This window comes from Drosophila montana, unplaced genomic scaffold (assembly GCF_035044405.1).
Source record: "Drosophila montana isolate Dmon_TW-CO22-7 unplaced genomic scaffold, ASM3504440v1 contig_3397_1, whole genome shotgun sequence".
NCBI lineage: Eukaryota > Metazoa > Arthropoda > Insecta > Diptera > Drosophilidae > Drosophila > Drosophila montana.
In genome coordinates this window covers 8,094-21,297 of record NW_026998280.1, presented here as the reverse complement: position 1 = coordinate 21,297, position 13,204 = coordinate 8,094, and the positions used below count along the sequence as shown (strand labels likewise).

At 36.2% G+C, this 13,204-nt stretch overlaps 1 long non-coding RNA gene across 2 annotated transcripts; it reads right to left on the bottom strand.

Moving 5' to 3' along the window:
- Positions 1-1,958: 1,958 nt before the first annotated feature.
- LOC135434560 (uncharacterized) lies at positions 1,959-11,213 on the bottom strand. 2 transcript variants are annotated; one of them, XR_010437256.1, is made up of 3 exons: positions 10,962-11,213; positions 10,610-10,764; positions 1,959-2,202 (listed from the first exon to the last, which is right to left on the bottom strand). It is a non-coding gene; the product is annotated as an uncharacterized LOC135434560 (long non-coding RNA). The 2 variants fall into 2 exon arrangements; XR_010437255.1 differs by lacking the exon at positions 10,610-10,764.
- Positions 11,214-13,204: the final 1,991 nt, after the last annotated feature.

Sequence of the window (13,204 nt, the reverse complement as noted above, 5' to 3'; positions counted from 1 at the left end):
AATTACATTGCGGACGGAGAAGAGCTGGTACAGACGATAAACGAAAAAGAAACACAAGAGTCGGCACGTACTAAATTGTCTTTTTTAGTTAAAGAATACAAAACAAAGAACAACCAAAGCACAAGGGATCGAGCAATACTAGACACAGTGTAACAGACACGTAAATTCTTACAAGAAAATAACAATATCAAAATATTATCTTCTGACAAGGGTAACAAAACAGTAGCAACGTTTAGTGACGACTACAATAATAAAATGGCAAATATTTTAGATGACTTATGCGCGTATAGAACATTAAGACAGGACCCGACATCAAGATTACAGACAAAGAATAACAGCCTTGTGACACAATTATTTTAAATGGGACTTATTTCAAAGGACGAAAGAAATAAAATGACTACTACCCCAGCGGCACCTCCGAGGACATATGGCCTACCCAAAATTCACAAGGAAGGAACGCCTCTGAAACAAATATGCTCCTCTACTGATTCTCCATTAAATGGACTATGCAAATATATTATAAAAATATTAAGAAACTTGACAATGGACTCTGAATACAAAAGTAAGAATTCGTTAAAGCTAAAAAACAATGTCAACAACGCCTACGTCGGGACGAAATATTATTATATTTTGACGTAGTATCAGTGTTTTCCAGCATACCAATAGAATTGGTACTGGACACAATAAAATGAAAATTGAATTAGAAGAACAAACAACTAAACCTAAACAATTATTTATGGATATAGTTTAATTCTTTATTCAAGAAAACAGGTATTTTAAATATGAAGACAATATACACACAATTGAAAGGAATGCCAGTGGGATCACCGGCCTCTCCAGTAATCGCTGACATAATAATGGAAGAACTATTGGACAACATTATTTGACAAAATATGTGGATGACCTTTTTGCCGTAACGAACAAAACAGAAGTACAAAACTTTCCAAAAGAATTTAACTCGCTTCGCAAACACATCAAATTCACAGTTGAACTAGAACAAGACGGGAAGCTACCATTTTTATACGCATTAGTAAACAGAGTGAACAACTCTCTCAAAAATTATTGGTATAAGAAACCCATAGCCTCTGGAAGAATACTAAACTTTACCTCTTACCACCCAAAAAGTATGATAATACATACAGCACTAAGCTATATGAGAAGAATGCCAAACAAATCGGACACAATATACCACAAAGAAATTAAACACGAAATTAAAATAATTCTTGACCATAAATGACTTCCCACAGAATGTAATTAGAAGATTATTCAAAAGACAACAAATCAGAACACAAAAGCCAACAGAATCTACCAAACAAGAAATATAACTATCCCGCAAGCCTACAAATACGTTACAAAAATTATTTAACAATACAAAGGCGAAAATACCAACAACAATATTTTCAATAGCGTGTACAACAAAATCTAAACTAAAAACAAGAAGAACTTAACACAAAACGGACTTCAAATTAAGACAAAAATAATACAAATTTCGATTGATTACAATTCTACAACAAAAGACATACATTTCTAATGTTACACTTAATAAACACATCAAACAATATAATATATCGGTGAAAATCAGCAAAATTGTGTTTTTTTTTGTCTTCAATAAAAACCCCGGACATCGAGCTAGCCAAACAAATATTTATTTAATGACTTTGTTTAGAATATTAAACCAAAACACGCACAATATTATTAAATTTTATTATTCGCATTGACACAAAATTATTCTATTATTCTTTTTTTTATTTTTATTTTCTGACGGGATTTTTAAAATAATTTTAGTTTAGATTTTTACTTACATGTCTTGCTGCCCGAATGTTAATGTCTTAGTGGATTGTTTAGAATTCTTTTGTACCAAAGCATTGGTTGCTTTGGACTTCGTCGCCGCTGCCCATAGCCGTCGGCTTGGTGATAATGGAATTTGGATTTTTATGCCTGTATATTTGGCTCGTCGATGCGAGTGTCATCGTTTTTTTTTATTTTGTGAATTAGTTTTTATTGCTATCATGCGCAACGTTACCCACAAACTGTTTTATATTTACGCACAAATTCTTTTCGTACTTATTTTTTGTATTTTAATTTGCACAATATTCATAAACTAATTTCTTTGTAAATTCCGTTTTTATATTTGTCCAATTATTGCCAGACTCTTGGCAAGTATTTTGTAGTGTATTCATACATAACTCAACTTGTATCACTCTGTTGCAAGTAAAAACAAATATAAAGAATCAATCCAAGCGCATAGCATAAATATAATTGTATATATGTATGCACATACACATGCACATACATACATACAGTGCTGCGCACATGAGTAACATGAAGCCACTTGAGCAGGCCAAGCTAGCGTGGGAAGCTAGCACTGTAGCCGCTCCGAGAGTGAGCGCACATATGTATGTATGAGTACACTTGCGCGCTCTCTCTCTCTCTCTCTCTCTTTGTAGTTGTTAACCGGTAACAGCATAAGTTTATATATGTTATCCATAGGCTAAGAACATTTTTGAAGACAATAAAATCATTTCTCAATATGAACATCAAATCGCACTGACGTGCATGTGTTTTACTTATCAACTCAAATAAATCCGATAATATCTTTCAACATATAAAAAGATATTCCAATTTAATAAATTGTTTATTATATGTTACTACTACTACACGACGATTGCGGCCATGTAGTCAGTGTCCAAGAGCAGCCTGTTAAGCCCAATTTAGTTGCGTATTGTTCTGAGGCGACTACCAAGGCAGCTAGCACCGAACAGGTCATACTCATATTTATAGTGTATAAGCATTGCTACATAATCATAAGTGAGGCAAGGAGCAGAATTACTGAAATTACTTAAGAATGTAACGGCCGCCGGTCCAATATCCCCTGCGAGAGCGCAACTTCTCTTTAGCGGCGAAAAGCGAAAGCTCCGATGGCGGATGACCCGGCACTTGGAAAAGAGCAGCGTACGATTCGTTTTCAATTGAGGGTACTTGCGAAAAGGAAAATCAGTTATTGTACAGCGGAGCTGTGAACAAGTGAATGGTTTCTCTTAGTTTAAATATATCATTTGTTTAAATTTATTAGCATTATTATTTGATCAAATCTTGTATGCAATCACATAAGAGATGTTACATTATCCGATTTCAAAACTATGTTAAGTAATTTTCTATCGAACTTTCAGCTCCTGGTAGCGTATAAAGAGCACATCTTCAGAGAAAAAATATCGATACTTGTTGGTAATTGTAGTGCACATCTGATTCGTAAATAAATAATTCTATACAACGGAATATTACATGATATTTTTGAATAACAATATTTAAATACAACTTATTTAAGCACCAATCGCACCCGATTTGCGTTTCGCTAAAGTAGATTAAAAGTTAATACAATTCAAATACTAACGAAAACAAATTAATTTTTTTACACATGGTCGGCCCAAACCTATTTTTAAATATTTATTTATTAAACAAATTTTTGCCTTATCCAAAAAAAAAATCACAAACTTAATCTGTTTATACCATACAACACGCGGCCTATTAACTTGGTGGGGCTATTTAAATCCTAAAAGTTCAACATTTTTAAGTCTAAAGCTCTTATAGGTTCTGCGATCGACGCATACATGCGGACAGACGGATATGGTTAGGTCGACCGGATCTAAAGTGTTTCCTTCTGCCTGTTACAAGCAATTGCACAAAAGCAGTATATTCTTATTATCTATTTACAATGAGTTCAGGGTATAAATAGACATAATTCTGAACTTTAACAGCCTTTTTTTTTAAATGACTGTGATAAATACGGTTTGATTTGTATTAATATATCTATTTTTTTTTGTATATGTCCCTGCAACAGAATTTAGTTTATTGTTACCGTCTTTGATCCGGACTTATGATCCGGAACCATTTGCCAATTTCTATGAGCCTGTTTAAGTTATGTACATAGAATTTCTGGAAGCTTTATCAAATCACTTATATTTGGTAATCTGGCTTCCAACTAAATAAATTGTTATTTGCTAGTTCAACAGTTCGGATTTTCAATTATGATGAATATCTACAATGCTTTCTTTGGCGCGACGACCCATCTGAACAAGTAGAAGCCTACAAGTTGGCCACGGTAACATATGGTACCAAGCAGCTTTTTAGCAATTCTATGCAACAGCAGGGCAATGATAACGAGTCTGAATTCTCCTTTCGATCTTTTATCATTCGTAGAGCTTTTTATGTGGATAGAAAGTCTGTAGGGACATATTAAACCAGGTGAGTGAGATTAGATGCCAGGTGAGGAAATTACTAAGCCGTGGATAATTTCCTATTCGCAAGTAATGCGCAAGCGAACCTTCCGATGATGAGCTTGGTGGATAAGACGAAACTGTTAAAAGTTCCATGACGTAACGAATATTGTCAAGATGCTCGGGCTGGTTTTAGAGCAGTCTCCTTTTTTGTTTTGTTTTTCAAAAAATGTTCCTGATGGACTAGTTACCAAACGTACCGCTCTATCTACTGTTGTTAGCACTTACGTTATTTAATTCAATCATTATGTAGAGATAAAACTCAATTTGGAAGGAAACCATTCCCAAGAATTGCATTTGGTATGGCAAGAGTTAGCTCTCAGTATCGATTACCACGCTTCGACTTGTTGTGCTTTTTCAAGCCACCATTCTAATACCTGCCTTTTGTGATGCAATTATTGTGGCATAAGGCGTGTGTAAATACACTCTGATGCGTGATAAAAGAGAATGTAAAATAAAACATAAAGTGCAAAACAACAACATTAATGTCTTCACCGTTTCTTGTTCATTACTAAAACAATTTTCGGCTAGTGTATAACTATAAACACACTATCAAAAAACATCAAATTCGTTCAACAAAAAATAGTGTATTTAGCAAATTAATAATGAGTATATCCCCCTTTATTTTTAATCAATTCAGCTATGCGCTTTGGCATGCTCTTAATTAGGGTTTCAAGCGTATATTTGAAAAGTGATTCCCACGCCTGAATTATACCTACTTTATGATCAGAATCTCTGTGTACTTAGATGAATCCATGCGAGTAGTTGGAAAAATTAACTTCAAGCAACCATCAGCACGAGCATTGACGAGCTGTCTTGTGACGGTCTAGCAATCTTGTTGTAGATTTAATATTTTAAAACAATGCAATGGTCCAGCTATACACATTGAGGTTACAGTCATGGACAATTTGGTTGGCCCACTTCATTGAGTTGCTAGCTTTTTTTATTATATATCGCTTGTCTCGGTCAGAAACTTTTGTTTTTGGGCTTCCCGTCGTCTTTGTGCCGTATTCTTTAGGGTTCTTCAAATACTTTCTGACTACAGCATCAGAACGATTAATTTTTCTGATGATTTTTGCATCGGGATCCCCTCACTGTTAAAAGCACTTATTTTCTATGAAACTTGCGGCATGTTCTTATTTTTAAAACTTTTAGCTTAATAATTAATGCAAACAATTATTTAAACGATTCTGCTTTTTATAAACTGACGAGAAAACCAAAAATATCAGAGTGCGTTTCTTTCATTCCTCATTTAGTTTTTCGTTCGCCCGATTCTTAAGAATAATACATTGAAAAAAGTGGGTGCGTTTATAGTTGTGTACCAGAGTATATCTTCGATCAGGGACCCATAGGAACTGCTTCATATTTCTAAATTGGAATTTTATGATGACTGGTACATGGAACACTGGACTGAAATATCGCTTAAAATGTATCATTCCCTTGTCAATTGCATTGTTGGTGGGAATCTACAATTGATCTTTTATGGTTCGAGAATGCCGGAATTTAATGTTTTTGCCTTCAATCGAGCTTAGCATCAAAAAAAATTAAAAATATCCAGCGCACACCTTGTTTTCACTCCAAGAGAACTGAGGGATAACTATAACTTTTAGAACGGAATGGACGATTTTTCTGGCGGTATTTGCTTACATCTACAGATTCTGGTTACTACATCACAAGGTAAGCTACTCCAGAGGAGATTCGACTGTCGAGGACCTTCGCGTAGTTATATATGTACTGATCAAAAGCAATCGAGTCCATTTTGTTCAAGCGTATGCGATGCCTTTGGAGAAGAAATTGTTATCTTTGAACAACAGTATATTTCCCTGACACCCTTCATCGACTCATATGGATTCTTCCGAGTCGGCGGATTTTCTTTAATATTCGCGATCAGATTCCAACGCAAGGCACACCGTTCTAAAGACAAAGGGAAACCCAGTAACATCATCCATTATCAAAAAGTTGGTACACGCGGAATCTCGAAGCCATCAGTGCGCCTATCATATTCGCCAGTTGAACACCATCACGGTGGCAAGCATGATAAATTAGCCCTTCATACTTAAATGACATTTAAAATTTTCAAAAATAAAGCTTTTTTAAAAAATATCAGCTGAGAGGCATACATTTTGTATATGCCAATGCTTTGTCATTTTAACTGGTATTTACAGATTTTTTAATAGGCACTTAATTCAGCACAGCGAAAATATAATAATAATTTGCCTAACGATTTTGCAGACATGTTAGCTCGTAAATGCAGTTTGACAAAAATATCCTGGAAAACGGAAACGTAAAATATATAATAACTTTTCGCCAGAATACACTATGCAAAAAGAAAGGTAAAATTTTTTGACGTGGGTTATTTTTTGAAGATAGTTATTGCACAATTATTATATTGTTAAATCTGACTTTAAGCTTTAGCAATAGTATCTAATGTAGTCATTCATATATAGCATGCATATCGTGGATATAGCAAAAGTGCTAAGCTTTAATCGTTAGTATACAACTTTTTCGCTCAATGTACTTCGAAAAGGAAACGACCAGCTTTGCTGCAGGCAGGCTAGCGACAGACATCGTCGCTCGTGTCAGCATCAACAAGCCGCGACTTCGGCAATTGATCGTGTGGCCTTCGAAGAGCGAAAAGCCAGTCGGCTGGCTTGTCGTTTAAAGAACGAAAAGCCAAATCGAGTAACATATTACTAGTCTGCACGCCACCATTTTTATACCCCGAACCCATTAAAAATGGGTAAACAGGGTATATTGTATTTATGCAAATGTATGTAACATGCAGAAGGAAGCATCTCCGACCCCATAAAGTATATATATTCTTGATCAGCATCAATAGCCGAGTCGATCTAGCCATGTCCGTCTGTCTGTCCGTCCGTCCGTATGTATGAACGTAAGGATCTCAGCTAGCTGTAGGTTCTCCTAATGCCCGCGAAGATCGAGTTTGTTTCCGATATTCGATAACTTGCCCCGTTTCCAAGTAATCGATTAAAATCGATATTAAAATCCTGTTTTTTTTTTTAGCAATTTCGGCAAATAATATGAGCTAGAGTCACCAAACTTGACATGTAGCTTCTAGAAATGGTATATACAGTCTGTCAAGAATGAGTACACATTGACTAAAAATGCTACATTTCAAGCTAATAACAATAAAAATGAACTATTTATTTTACTATTGTTTTTTTTTGTCATTATTTTTAGTTATCCTTTTTACTTAAATATATAACAAATAGGTAAAATTTAGTAGCAAATTCAACGAAAAAAAAACAAAAGAAGTAACTCTACATTTTTTAAGTGCCAAGAAACTACACAAATAATAAAGTGACTTTACACTTAATATATACGCAAATGGTAATTGAAATTAAAGTTTAATATTTCGTATGTCCACCCTTAGCATTTATGACACATTGTAGTCGTGTTTTCATTGAGTGTATTAATTTTTTGAAGTCATAATTTGTTGGTAACTTCTGCCATTCATCTAAAATGACAGGTTTAAGTTCCGACTTAGTTTTTGGCTGCCTTTAAGCCACATTTTCTTCAGAAAACTCCATACATTTTCTATGGGATTTAAGTCCGGACTCTGAGCAGGTGTATCCATCACTTTTCCGCAGTTATAGAGGAGCCACATGCGCACCATATTCGCTTTGTGCTTAGGGTCATTGTCTTGATAAAATCTGAATTGTGGCTTGTTATCTCTTATGAGCCCAAATTTAAGAGCACTGTTCCTCAAGTGGCTTTTCAAAATATTAAAATATTGCTGCGCATCCATAGTGGTCTCAATAAAAGCTAAATCTCCAACTCCGCTGCTTAAAATGCACCCCCAAATCATCACCGACAATTTTCCAAATTTTACAGTGGGTATTATGTTTTGATTTCCCAAGAAGTTAACGGCTTCCGCCTTACACTCTTGGTCCATCATTGTAATACAGCATCATTATTGTTTCATCACAAAATATGACTTTGTCCCAATAATCAATTGAATGAGAAATATGCATATATGCGAAGCACAATATTTTTTCAATGTTTATTTGAGAAAGGAGCGGTTTCTTGCGCGAAGCTCTTGATTTGTAGTCATTGCGAATTATGGGTTCCCTTACTGTTTCAATAGAAACCGCAACATCGAATTCATCCTTCAGTTCCCTGGCAAGAGCTGTGGTTGAGATCTGAGGATTTAGAGCCACCTTCCTCATCATTAAACGCTCTGTACGCTCCCCTATTTAAGGCTTAGGTCCACCTCCACGCGTGGGTTCCAACGTACCTTCATTGTCAATGCGTTTTAAGACGTTGTAGATAGTCTTCCGTGAAACAGAAAACATTTCTGCTAATTCAAGCACACGTTTTCCCATCTGGTGGTTATAGTATATAATCTGGACAACTTCAAATGATAATCTCTTGCCTGGCATCTTTTACAAATCAAAAGCATCTCAAAGCACGTGTATTCATCAAAAATAATCGCCGAATGAGAATGAAATGCATTGAAAACAATGCAAAGCAAAGAATAGATAACGGTAAAATGACCGTATTTCATGGAATATTGAAAAGAAGGAAGGAGGAAAAGAATGTGTAAAGAGTTTCTTGATACTAGTTTAACAGAGTAACATTTGAATTTGTGTTTTTTTTGGTTTCTTATTGTTGAAATTGCATTTTTATGTTACTGTCTCTTTAAAAATAGCACAACTAACTATAAATACCCAAAAGCAAGTTAAAAATTGCAGGCGGTTGCTCATATTTTTAGTCTAATAGTTGAAAAAGTAGATTTATATTCAATGTGTAAACTCATTCTTGACAAACTGTATATATGAAGTATCTTTCATTTTATAGCTATCGCCACCTCCCCTGAAAGCTATAAATCAAGTTAATTATCCAACTTGTATTGCACATCAATTAAAGCCACAATTTATATGCAATTGAATTTTTGAGAATATACAAATATTCTTTATTCTATTATGCAATAAGACAACAGCATTGCAATTGCGATTGTATTCTTTTCTGTGCTGCTATTTAAATTGGTTTTTTTCTCATTCAAGCTCAATTATTGGTGTGGCTGGTGAGTAGAGGCGGCGGCAAGTGGTTCGGTTAGTTGCAAGTTTGAACCCTGCCAAGGGACCAATTTTTTTTTTTTTTTTTTTAATTTTTCTTTATTACTACTAAATCGAACGAGCGCGTAGCGCGAGCTGCATTTGGTGTTGGAAGAAGAGGGTTCAGGGTATCCCCTAGTCGGGAGCTCCCGACTAGAACCTCTTGTTTTTTTTTCTAATTCAGATGCCTTTTAATTAAAATCAAAACTCCATTTGTTTTTCCATTAGAATACGCAGTAGGGGCTTGGAGTTTTTTAACCTATACATTTGCATATTCTCAAGAAATTATGCTATTCGATTTGATACGCGAAAAGATTATATTTTGTAATTATACACTGAACCCATTAAAAATGGGTAAAAAAGGGTATGTGTTTATGCAAATGTATGTAACATGCAGAAGGAAGCATCTCCGACCCCATAAAGTATATACATTCTTGATCAGCATCAATAGCCGAGTCGATCTAGCCATGTCCGTCTGTCTGTCTGTCTGCCCGTCCGTCCGTATGTATGAACGCAAGGATCTCCGAACCTATAAGAGCTAGAGACTTGAAATTTCAGCAGTAGATCTTATTGTACTATAGAATGTTCGTGTATTCTCAATTGACAATTGCATTAAAATTGTGCCTTAAATTGGTGGGTAATACAAATTGGAGTTTTTACTTGATTTATAGCTATGTGGTGATAGCGGGGTAGTGGCGATAGCTATACAATGAAAGATGCTTGATATATATATACTATTCTAGAAGCTACATGTCGTTTGGTGACTCTAGCTCCTAAAACCTAGAGATTTGCTCAAATAACACGATTTGGATATCGATTACTTGGAAACGGGGCAAAATATCGATTATCGGAAACAAACTCGTACTGCGCGAGCACTCGGAGGACCTACGGCCCGAATTTCAAGTCTCTAGCTCTTAAAGGTTCTGATAACCTTGCGTTCATACATACGGACGGATGGACATGGCTAGATCGAATCGGCTTTTTTTTGCTGCTCAAGAATATATGTATGTATATACTTTATGGGATCGGAGATGCCTTTATCTGCCTGTTACATACATACATTTTCACAAATACATTATACCCTTTTAACCCATTTTTATTGTGTTCTGGGTATAATACCGATAACTTTTTAAATTTCAACACCAATTAGTATGTAACTCGCTGCAGATTTTATTCTATAGTAATGAGAATAACCGCCATAGATAATATATATTTTCACAATTTTTTATAGTATACAAACAAAGTGTACAAAATTACCTTGACCCAGATTGGAATGCGTCAGAATACTCATGGACATTTCCTTTTATTTGTAGTCACCGATTTTATGTATACATATTTACGGATATGTTTATGTATAGATATAATATTTGTATGTACACATGCAGATGTTTGCTTATGATATACGTTCTTTCCTATTTTTTGTAAAATTAATTATTCATAATTGTAATTCCTTTTATACATAATACAATGTATTTATAAACATACTTTCAATCCATACAAATATAAAAACTTTAATATATACACAACTACATAAATTTAAATAGCGCTTATTTTTAATATGTCAAACCAATTTTATAGATTTAAGCTGGAAAAAGAGTTATTTACTCACGCGTGATTTACATAAATACACTATTTACTGTCATTTTGATGCCCTTATAACATACAGAACATTTTGTTATATTTTACATTAGCTCACAAGCACTTTTCAGAAAACTTTAACTTTAAAAAATTCTCCTAAAATTATTAAAAACTCTACAAATTTATATATGTGGGAATATAGTTTTCTGCATGATAGTCAACAAAATTGCTTGGTTAATAATCACTTATTATGTGTAGAAGTTAAATTTTCACGAAAAGGAGATCAAGTGGCTAAAACACTATCGATTATATAATCGATTATAGTTGGTATTACTATTGGAAAAATACCTCGTTTCCACTACAGTTTTAAGCTATGCTAAACAATGTTAATTTTCAATGCGAATGGAGCTTTTGCGTTTGGGCTCTACTGCCTATCCTATATCTATCGAAAAAGTAGCGTCTCTGAAAGTGATTTAGACTGAACTAAGAAATTCGAAACACGATATGCTGTTTTCATCCTATTACTTGCCATCTTTTATTGTTGGTAGCATCGATATCACTATGCTACAGCTATTACCGATTTTTATTGAACACATTTTTTTTTATAGATTTGGGGCCCCTAATAGCAGAATGACTTTATAAAAAGATCTTCGTGGGCACAACTTGTTTTTTTTTAGAAAAAGTTCAACGCTTAGATATTGTTTTGTTGGTTGCAATAACATTTGTCATACATTTCTTTTTTTTTTCGCGTGCATCCCGATGTAATGTTGTGAGGCGGCTACCTTGAGCAGGCAAACCAAAATCCACAGTTACAAGGAGCCTTTGGATTTATATTTCAATTGATATCGTTTGTCTGTAAGCATCGTTCTTATTAGTAATAAGTAAGGCAAGAAGCCGCTTGTTTTGTATATTTGTCACGATTATTATTATTAGTCTGTGAATATTTTTTTATTAATAACTAGAATGAGTAGGGCAAGGAGCCGAGTTTTTGAAGTTGATTAAGGGCATAGCTTAAGTTTGAATTTAATCGCCACCGCAGCAACCTTGCGTTAGTGATCGGTTACTCAACACCGCCCTCGAGAGCACAACTTCACTTCGGCTGAGAAGAGCGAAAACTCCGAGGCGAAGTTTAGTGGCCGAGGCAAACGCACGGCTTGACAGCGTGCGTGCCGGCACTTCTGCTTTGACGATCAATGTGAGTAGCGTGCGTGAGGGAGACAAAAAGAAACGAAAATAACCGAAAGTGTACGGCGGAGCGCTAAGGCACCAGGCAGTGCGGCAGGGCCTTTAGGTAAGGAAGAAGAATAGAGTAGTGTATAACAATCATAGTGAATGAAGTCCAAATAAAAGTAATGATGATAACGAAGTATGCTCACTCATTTTATTTCCTATTAATAGTAATCTCGGGCATCGTGGCAAGCCGGTGTTCAACATATTCCTAACCTAAAGTGTGGTGTTTAGTAAAACGAGGACCAGTCCCGTCGCCTGTGAGAACAATACAGGCTTTTAGTGAGATAACGCCCGCGATTTCCATCAAGCTCTGAAGGCAGACTCGGCTGTTTTGGATATGCGCTACTTTTCCGCTAGGTTTCTATACGGGGCGTAAATGGAAAAGGAAGGGCACGTGGAGGAGCTGCGAAAGCGACTATATATGAACAGGATGGCGGCCATTCCCCTGAAACTACGGTTCGGCTCGCTGAGTTGGAAGCACAGTATGCCAAGACGTTAGACCCGCCATCCTGGAACGGCCTTCCCGACGTTGGCGCCACATCAAAAATCGGAACCAGACCTGAGGAGCTGCCAATTGTACGAGCGTCCAGAAATTCGGACTCCTACTTTAGTTGTCAGGGGGTCTAAGGGAGGTTCATGACATCAGAAGGGATGGAGCCCTCCGAGCAACAGCGATCGACACCAAGATAGGGCGGAACCCCGCCAACCCGAGCAGTGTTATTTATGCTCCCAGGCCGTATCCTCAGTCGGATGCTAGGCCACTTTCGAACGTTCCGGAACAAGTTCGGAAATGGGGCGAGGTATGATGGCCGATCCGACCCGCTTGGTTTCGTGGACGACCTTGAGAAGCGCGTCATCACATATGGCTGCCATGAGTCCGGGTAGCGCTGAATTGGGAAGGACAGTACAGTCCACGTGGAGACATCTCAATCCGTTCTAGTCTACGCCCAGTGGGAGCCGAGCGGCAATTACGGACGGAAGGTTCCCCGCCTCGCCAGCAATGGACCAAGCGGAGATCGCCCATCGGATGAGGAGCCAAAAGGC